General features: G+C 45.7%; 1 long non-coding RNA gene across 1 annotated transcript in view; it reads right to left on the bottom strand.

Moving 5' to 3' along the window:
- Window positions 1–3,262, bottom strand: part of LOC123516579 — an 11,105-nt gene extending 7,843 nt beyond the window's left edge. The window contains exon 1 of the long non-coding RNA XR_006678233.1: window positions 1–3,262. This exon is cut by the window's left edge and continues 179 nt beyond it. This is a non-coding gene — a long non-coding RNA (uncharacterized LOC123516579).
- Between the last annotated feature and the right edge of the window lie 4,238 nt (window positions 3,263–7,500).

Genomic DNA, 7,500 nt, shown 5'->3' with positions numbered 1-7,500 from the left:
CGTCCCAGCGGCGGTGGGACGCCCAGGAATGGCGGGACAAGAGAGGAAGAAGCCGGGTCGTGACGCTTATCGGCCAGAAAAACGCCTTAAGGAGCTGCGTTTTTACCCCTTCCGCGATAACAGACACGGAGGCTTCGAGGTTCACGTTGGTATAGGATTGTTATCTCGCGTTCCTCCTTCCATCCTACCGGTCTGTGGGGCTCTGGACTCTGGATTCTGGACTCTACACAGCCACCGGGTCCCCGCGGCCTCGCGCCAGCCACAGGTGCGTCAAGGTGAAAGGGTGTACGAGGGAAAAAAAATGAGGTAAAAACTGCATTCCTACCTGCGCGACGTCGGTCCAACAGGTGAGAAGATGAGGCAAGGTGAAGGCAGGTGAGGGGGAAGCAGGGTGGGAGGCAGCACAATGGACCCATACAGAGGGCGCCGTGGGGGGAGGGTACAAGGAAGAGAAATTATAATTTTGGCCTCGTTCCTTGTAATAAGGCTTGTGGTCAAATAGAGGGTGGGGACAGGGCGGTGGAGGCGCCGATACCGGCGGCCGCGGCGGCGGCCAGGTAGGTACGAACACACGGCGCCGCCACCACCACCGCCACCACCTCCACCATAATGCCTCGCTCGCTTCTCATAATTATCCGTCTACTGATTAACTGCGTCTCAGCAGGAGCCTCTGAGCCACTTGAAATTACCGTATTTTTCACGCGACACAACCCTTTCATTTTTACACTTTTGATCCTGCCATTATAGAAACTCGCAGCGCCTAATAAGCCAAGGATTTATCTATTTCTGGGCGGCATCGGTCGAGAGCCGGAGGGTTGGCCTCTTGTCTCCTCTTTTTGCCTCCACCTTATCCTTCTCCTCCCTCTCCTCTTCCCCCTCCTTCACACACGGCAGCACTCGCCAAAATTTCCTCCTAAGGGCTTTGTTGCCTCGTAGCAGGACGCGGCCAGCCTGGCAAGACAGCCTACCCCCGCCGAGAGACGGAGAGTCCGGGGTACACCACCAGCGCTGCCACACACCACACACCACACACCACACACTACCACCCTGTTGCCGAGGTAGACGACTCCCTCGGGCCCTCGCCGCCACCACCACCACTTAAATGAATCAACAAAATGCACACTTTCCCTCGCCGTTACATAGATAAAGCGAGGCTCCTGCGCAGTCCCCAGAATGTGGCCGGTGCTTGCGACTCGCGGAGTAAATGCACAGGTGTGTCTAGACTCTGGAAGCAAACGTGGCAACAGTGGTGGCTAGGAAAGGGTTACCCGCAGGCCGCCACGAAATAAGGGAGTCCACGAGAATTCTTATTTCTTGCGAGACCCTTGTTTTCTCTCTTTTTTCTTATTCTTTTTACTCGTGGAGTGAACAGCTAAGGTGAAGCCCGGGCCTCGCCTGTGCTGGTTGTCTCTCGAGTCGCTGTGTCCGCCCCGCTGAGGCTGAGATGCGCTGAGGCGTGTGTGGAGTGTAAATAAAAAACGCCACATCAGCTGGGTGAGGACGAAGCCGACTGGAGCCTCTTGAGTCTTGAGGGAACATTCCACAGCCACATGAACCTCTCACAGACGCTCGTTAGGAAAAAGAGAAAGAAAAAACCGGGGATAACTAATGCAATATAATATACGTCAAGAATATACCCTTTGCTTGGAGATGACTTGAGCTTACTAAGTCATACACATAACTCTGTGCAACACGTGTTATGTACAGTGAGAACATTATTTTGATGACCTTTATGATATGCATCACCACTCAGACTTAGCAACAGGGTTCTCTCTCGTTCTCTCTCTCTCTCTCTCTCTCTCTCTCTCTCTCTCTCTCTCTCTCTCTCTCTCTCTCTCTCGCTCTCTATTACCAGCTTACAAAAAGTCAAAACTTTTTTATATACTTTCTCTTTTTGTAGTGAGCTCGCATATTTAGTAACCTAATACACTTAAGTTATTATAAGATGCTGCATTTTTATGAGCAAAAAGAAGGAAAAATGTACTTGCATTGTTATATATTCCTTCGTGTGTGTGTGTGTGTGTGTGTGTGTGTGTGTGTGTGTGTGTGTGTGTGTGTATTCCCGCCTGCCCACCCGAAGCAAAGAAAGGAATAAAGAGAAGTCAGCGGAATCCAACACGCCAACGACCTTATGACGACGAAGGATTAGGAAAAATAAACACACGAGGAAGAGAGGAAGTCAGGCGAGAGATGACGGACGCCAGGCACACCCGTGGGTATCCTTTCCTTCTCCAAGGTCTTCCTCCTCCTCCTCCTCCTCCTCCTCTTTCTCCTCTTCTATGGTAGCTAATCCTCCCAAATCCGTTTAACACACTTTCATGCCTTCAATAATTTCCTCAAATTTTGTTTATGGTTTTCCTTTCACGGCCTAAGAGCTAATGATGTCCTTAGCCACTTGTTGGGGACACAGGAGGAGGCGGGACCCATTGTGACGGTAGCCTTGGGGACACAGGAGGGGGGAGCAGAAAGGCACGAGAGCTATGGGTTTTGGAAGGTAGAGAATAACATACCAAGGAAGAAGGGATGGGGTGGGGAAGGGATGACGTGTGAGGGAGAGACAGTGAGGGGGAAGGAGATGGGTATGGTTGGGTACTACAGGAAAGGGCAGGGTAAGGCAGGGAAGGGCAGGGTAAGGCAGGGTGGGGCAGAACAACAACAGATCGTCTCATCCGTCGTGCCGCGAAAGGACAACACAACACAACACAGCGCGCTCAGAACCTAATTGCTCCAGGCTTCTGTTCCGTCACTCATGCCCGACCTCACGTGCTCATCTCACACAGAGTAACACACACACACACACGCCTTGGATTTTTACAGTATACATACACATCAGTTAATGTGTTTATGTATACTCTCTCTCTCTCTCTCTCTCTCTCTCTCTCTCTCTCTCTCTCTCTCTCTCTCTCTAAGTATACCGGCGGAAATGGAAAGATTTATTTGGTTCTTATTACTGGACGTCAGAACGAAGGCAAGGTAATTATATCCGGCCCCAGACGAGTCCTGCCACTCACCACGGGCTCGCAGACGTAATGGCATTGTAATTTTCGAGTGTAATTATCTTTGGGAAAATTGAAGACCTCTATGAAGTAGCGGAAATATCTCACGGCGGCGACTCCGTGAAAATTTATATCTAATACCGCTAGTGTTGGTGGTGGTGGTGGTGGTGGTGGTGATGGTGGTGATAAGGCTTTCATTAGTAGTGGTGGTGATAGTGGTGTGCATGTGGTTCGTGATGGTTGTGGTTGTAGTGATGGTATTTTGTTGCTACTGATACTACTATTACTACTACTATATCTATTGTTGCTTCTACTACTATTATTGCTACTACTACTACTACTACTATTGCTATTATTACTACTAATGGAAAGTATTAATTGTAGTTTATAATAGTAGTAGAGATAATAGTGCAGTCCTTGATACGCACGTAGTAGCAGTTACAATAATAACAGTAATGGTGATGGTGGTAGTGGTGGCAATAATTGTAGCAGGAAAAATAATAATAAACCTAATTTTCTTATAAACAAAGCATATGCAATAAAACTTTACTTCTATCTGAAAATCTGCCACTAATAAAAAACCTACAAGCGAGAGAGAGAGAGAGAGAGAGAGAGGAACAGACAGACAGACAGACAGAGGATACATTAACTAAACGCCTTTCAGCACAACATTGGACGAAATAAAAAGTAAAAAGCACAATTCTAATTAAAAATAACACAATCATACTCCTTTTAAAAATCACAATCTTAAGGAAACACAACACGCACGAGTAACACAACACTAACAATAATAGTGTCTCAAAACTCAAACTCCAACTATAACACAAGCTGGCTGATCCTGTACCCTTCAGTCAGTGTCCGCTCCTCCGCCCCGCCCCATCACCACTCTTTTAATGGACAAGAACATCACAGACGCTCAGGTAATTCTTATTTCCCTTCCCTTCCCTCATTTTCTTGCCTCCCTAATTCGCTGCCTACTTGCTTACCTCTCCCCCCCCATCCTCTCCTTATCTCTCTCTCTCCCTCCTACTCCGCCTCCTTCTCCCTCTTCCTTTTTTCCTGGTTATGTAGATAGAAGTAACATCATTCTCTTTTCATGTTGTTTATTCTTCTTTTCTTCCTTCTTCTTCTTTTCTTGACTTTTCTTCTCAGATCTATTTATTTTCTTATCCAGTTCCTTAATATTTTTTTTTTTCTCTTTCTTCAATTACTTCTTTCTCTTTCTTCCTCCTGTCTTTTTCTTTTTTCTATAACGTCCTTTACACTAGCATTGGTACTTTACTCTTTCTCTCTCTCTCTCTCTCTCTCTCTCTCTCTCTCTCTCTCTCTCTCTCTCTCTCTCTCTCTGTAATCCTACCCTAAGTGTTAAACCTTAATTATTTTCTTAAACTCCCTCCTCTCCTCTCCCTTTACATTTTCTCTCCACCAAGGAAGAATGTCAATCTTCTCTCCGTCCTCCCTCCTTCCCTCCCTCCCACCCCTCCCTCCCCACCGCTCTCCTACCTACGTCACTGATCCTTCTCACTCCCGAGGAATTCATCAGAGAGAGAGAGAGAGAGAGAGAGAGAGAGAGAGAGAGAGAGAGAGAGAGAGAGAGAGAGAGAGAGAGAGAGAGAGAGAGAGAGAGTTTCCATTTTCTTTTACTCTTCAAGGCATCACCACGGCAAAGGCAAAATTGCTCAGCCTCGTCGTTAAATTCTTCAAAATTAGAATTATTTTGGCTTCTCCTAATCTCTCTCTTTGCATGATAGATGTGATAGATGGTTGGTAATATTGAATGAGTGTATGTTAATGTTAAGATATTTTTTACTGATATCACTACCTTTGTATATATTTTTTCCTTAGTTTGTTGAATATTTAAAACCTCTACTTGTCACAAACACACACACACACACACACACACACACACGACAGTATATGTCAGTAAACTTCAGGACATACACACAAAAGTACAAATATTTCACATTCACAAAAGCCACAACTCAATGCAACGTCCAACCATAAACTAGTGACCAAAGTGGCACTACAAACACACACACACACACACACACACACACACACACATCCATACCTCAATCATTTAAAAAAAAGCTAATGGTATATAAACTTTCTCTCTCTCTCTCTCTCTCTCTCTCTCTCTCTCTCTCTCTCTCGTCTCGTGGATTTGGGCTTGTTTACCCTCCATCCCTTGTGCAAACTGATCATCACTTCTCACCACTTCACCAGGCTATTGATCAATTACTCCATCACTCAACCAGACAAGAAATGCTCCAGAAATAATGTGCACTGCATCACCCTCACCAGCGTGTGTTCAAACCCCGCCACTGGGCAACACTACCTAACCCAGCTCGTCTGTAGCCTCGTTTCCCCAAAAGCTTTGCTCTCTCACCACGACCGTTTTCAAAGGCCACAGAAATTATTAGCCGGGTTTTTCAAGTGTGTTTTTCCTGTCAATAATGTAGAAAGTTTGTTAATCTGCCACTAGAACCACTAAAACACCATTAAACCTTCAGTAACTTCATCTTTCAGAGCCTTTTCAATGAAGTGAAGGTGCAGCATGGAAGTGTTTCCGAATATGGTTCTTCTAGCATTCAGCACTTCACGCGGGAAAGAACACGTGAGGTCATTGGTCATGGTTCCCACAACACCTGCTGCAGGAACCTTGTGTGTGTGGGATCGTGTGTGCGCCGCCTCATTACTCGCACCCACCCCCAAATAACAACAGCAACTCTGACAGACACAAGTACACAGAAAGCAAGAAAATTGACTGAGATATAATGTTTTGAGTTGTTATCTTCGTTAACATGATTTTATTTTCGTATTTTTTTTTTTTTGTATGCTTCTATTTTAAGGTTTATTGATTCCCCCTTCCCCAATCCCCACACAGACATCCCCCCTTCTCTCTCTCTCTTTCTCTCTCCCTTGAACCATGGCATCAGTCTCTACTACACGATCAGCTTTGCACTTTAGTTTGTTACAATGCTGAGGTTTACGTTCCTGAATATGCTACTTTTCTAAAACTACTGTATATGAGGCTCTTATGGTTCAGAGGCCACTTAAAGCCCTCCTTCCACTACTCCTCTTCATTGTAACGGTACTCGAGAGGCAAGAAACGAGGAAGGAAGGGAGTGGGTAAGGAATGAAAGTAACATAATACATAATACACATCAATTGTAAAGTATAAAAGGAAATAGCAGTGGCAGAGGACAGACAAGACAGAGCAAGTGTAGGCGTGATGGAATAAAATAAGAAGGGATTAAGAAAGAAAACGTTCCATCTATCCCCCTACACCACCACACCGCGCCCATGCCCTCAACACTTTTCCTAAACGATATTAAAACACTAATTTGTTCTACCGTGTGATAAGGAGACTATACACCACCACGACTACTACTCACACAAAAGAACAGCTAGCAATATCATCACCATCACCACCAACGCTATTTTCTTTATAAGTATTACACCCATCACTAGCACACTACATCACTACACCTCCACTAAATCGAAACACAAACACACAACTATAGCACTGTTAGAATACACCACACCAGCAGTACCTTCCGCCCTCACGAGAAACACCACACAACACCACAAAGAGCATTTTCCACCACCAGCACACACCACACTACCGTCCTCACTACCCTTAAGCACAGAGATGGTTATAAGTCAAGCAACTAACACTCACTTGCACTGTTTACGTCTTCCCTCCATCAAAAGTCCTCTGATCTGACAGTCTCCTTACAAAAGCTGACAAGTCGTAGGTTCCTGCCAGATCAAAGGAGAGAAGATTAAGGCGAAGAGCTAAAGAGAGTAGACGTAAATGCATGAAGGTTACTCGAGTGTTAACCATGATCGTACCACTATAGCTGCTCTACCTTAGGAGTGAACACCATGTCGCTTTTCTAGTACCGTGCCAGGAGCTCTATACGTGGGTTTCACCATGCAGAATAATGAGAGAAAACGTCCAGATTATATATAAAAAAAAAAAAAAACAGAAGTCACTGTATTCATGATCACTGTTAACATCACCATCACAGCGCTATGAGACATATAAGTTACTAAACACCATACCCAGACAACACTATCTAAGAAAACCTCACAACACTATCACTATCAAATTCAGTACCAAAAGACAAGTACACATCTACCACCACCACAGTAAACACCATCACCATCACCACCACCTACACAGTCACCTAATAGAATAACAAGACGACACACACACACACACACACACACACAACACCACCATACCCACAAAACACCAGCTATGGGAGCCTGTGGTGAGTCATTCCTGAGGGTGGAGCATCGGGTTACATAATCACCCGACTCTTTCTCTCTCCCTCACTCTCCTCATTCTCTTTCTCTCTCCCGGCCGCGTCCACCGATACGAATGACAGAGTGTGGGGGAGGCTCTCACACCCACGGCCTCGGCACACCTCTCACAGCGCCACGGCAGCCACGACTGAGGGTTAAACAGCATCAAAGCGACACGGAGACAGGA

The sequence above is a fragment of the Portunus trituberculatus genome, chromosome 41 (assembly GCF_017591435.1).
Source record: "Portunus trituberculatus isolate SZX2019 chromosome 41, ASM1759143v1, whole genome shotgun sequence".
Classification (NCBI taxonomy): Eukaryota; Metazoa; Arthropoda; class Malacostraca; order Decapoda; family Portunidae; genus Portunus; species Portunus trituberculatus.
The sequence above is the reverse complement of the archived record's forward strand: the minus strand, read 5'-3'. Positions and strand labels throughout refer to the sequence as shown.